This window comes from Trachypithecus francoisi, unplaced genomic scaffold (genome assembly GCF_009764315.1).
Source record: "Trachypithecus francoisi isolate TF-2019V2 unplaced genomic scaffold, Tfra_2.0 Lachesis_group3, whole genome shotgun sequence".
Taxonomy (NCBI): domain Eukaryota; kingdom Metazoa; phylum Chordata; class Mammalia; order Primates; family Cercopithecidae; genus Trachypithecus; species Trachypithecus francoisi.
The window spans coordinates 48,552,375-48,554,229 of NW_022681468.1; the positions used below are offsets into that span (position 1 = coordinate 48,552,375).

Consider the following 1,855-nt stretch of genomic DNA (forward strand, 5'->3'; position numbering starts at 1 on the left):
ACCCCAGGTTGACAGGCCCTAAGGGCTTGACCTTCAGGATGTGGTACAAGTCCTCTTACTTGATTAGATTTCTGATTCCCAGAAAAGACAAGCCAAATATGTTGACTGTTGATGTTCTCTTGGCCTTGTGATCAGTTAGCTAGAGTTTGAGTCTTTTCTGCCTGAGAGGATGGAAATAACCTTTATTGTGCACTTACACTATGACAGATGACAAGTGGTTAAAAGAAGTCTCATTTTTTTTTTTTTTTTTAAATATGGAACGCTTCACGAATTTGCGTGTCATCCTTGCGCAGGGGCCATGCTAATCTTCTCTGTATCGTTCCAATTGTAGTATATGTGCTGCCGAAGCGAGCACAAGAAGTCTCATTTTTAATGTCCTCAAAAATCCTATGAGTAATGAGGTAATCTACATCCAAGGCCACATGGCCAGGAGGTGGTAGTTGTGCCCACAACCATGTGCCTCCTGGGACTGGCACTTGGCATTCTCTCTCAAGCTTCAGTGCACAGGGTCATCAATTGTGGGCAGTTTCTTAACCAAGGGTTACTAATGAGGAGCTTCAGCAGGGCTGTGCATAAAGTCCCTGAAATGGTACACAACCTTTGGATGTCTGTGTACCTTTTCCAGGAGGGAGCCCACAGCTTTCTTCAGTTTCTGAAAAGGCTACCTGATTTAAATAATAATAAGCACTGCTGCCTTGAACTTTCTGTGAGGACCAGCAACTGCTGTGGGGCCCCGGGAGACTCATACTGCTCATTCTGCACTTGGACTTGGCAGGATACTTTGAGCACCCATAACACATCAACAACTACCATTGGTTGAGGAGGACCCGCGACGCACTCATTCTCCTGGGCACTCTCACCCACTGTAGGAGTGCAACCAAGGGCTGAGGAAGGACCACAGCATTCCTTTTAGAGGCCCTCAGTCCTGCCTGGGTAGTAAGAAGAACAGAGTTTCTATAGCTGCTGAGCGTGGGAAGTCTCCAAGCAGGTAGTTTTTTGATGTGGGTATTACTGAAAAGTCTGAAGCTAATGAGGTCCCAGTGATTTAATGCAATTCAAATTAATTTTATTTTTATTTATTTTTTTTTTAGGACAGGGTCTTGGTCGGGCGCAGTGGCTCACACCTGTAATCCCAGCACTTTGGGAGGCCGAGGTAGGTGGATCACTTGAAGTGTGGAGTTCAAGACCAGCCTGGCCAACATGGTGAAACCCTGGCTTTAGAAAAAAATTAGCTGGGCATGATGGCAGGTGCCTGTAATCCCAGCTACTCTGGAGGCTAAGGTGGGAGAATCACTTGAGGCTGGGTGACAGAGCGAGACTCCATCTCAAAAAATAAAAAGAAAAGAAAAGAAAAAAAAAGACAGGGTCTCTCTCTCTCTCACTCCGGCTGGAGTGCAATGGCACAACCTTGGCTCACTGTACTCTCAACCTCATGGGTTCAAGCAATCCTCCCACCTCAGCCTCCCAAGTAGCTGGGACTACAGGCACATACCAACTCACTGGATAATTTTTTTCTATCTTTTATAGAGACAGGGTCTCACTTCCTTGCCCAGGGTGGTCTCAAACTCCTGGGCTCAAGTGATCCTCCCACCTCAGCCTCCCAAAGTGCTGGGATTACAGGTATGCCTGGCCTAGACTAATTCATTTCACTGACATCCCTGGAATACTTGCTTCTAAGACATCGTGCTGGGGGAGATAAAATCATGAAGACACAACCCCTGGCCTCAAAGGGATTATGAAAGACAGGTGTATAAAATCGCTGTAACACAGGGCAGAATAGAGGAAACATTATAAGAAAGTTTCCAATCACTTGGTATGGGGGAGATCAGAAGAGGGAAAAAGATCTTGCTTGGTG

General features: G+C 46.1%; 1 non-coding gene across 1 annotated transcript; it reads right to left on the minus strand.

Annotated features, from left to right (window-relative positions):
- Positions 1 to 248: 248 nt before the first annotated feature.
- LOC117071628 lies at positions 249 to 355 on the minus strand. The gene has a single exon (XR_004432396.1). It is a non-coding gene; the product is annotated as a U6 spliceosomal RNA (small nuclear RNA).
- Positions 356 to 1,855: the final 1,500 nt, after the last annotated feature.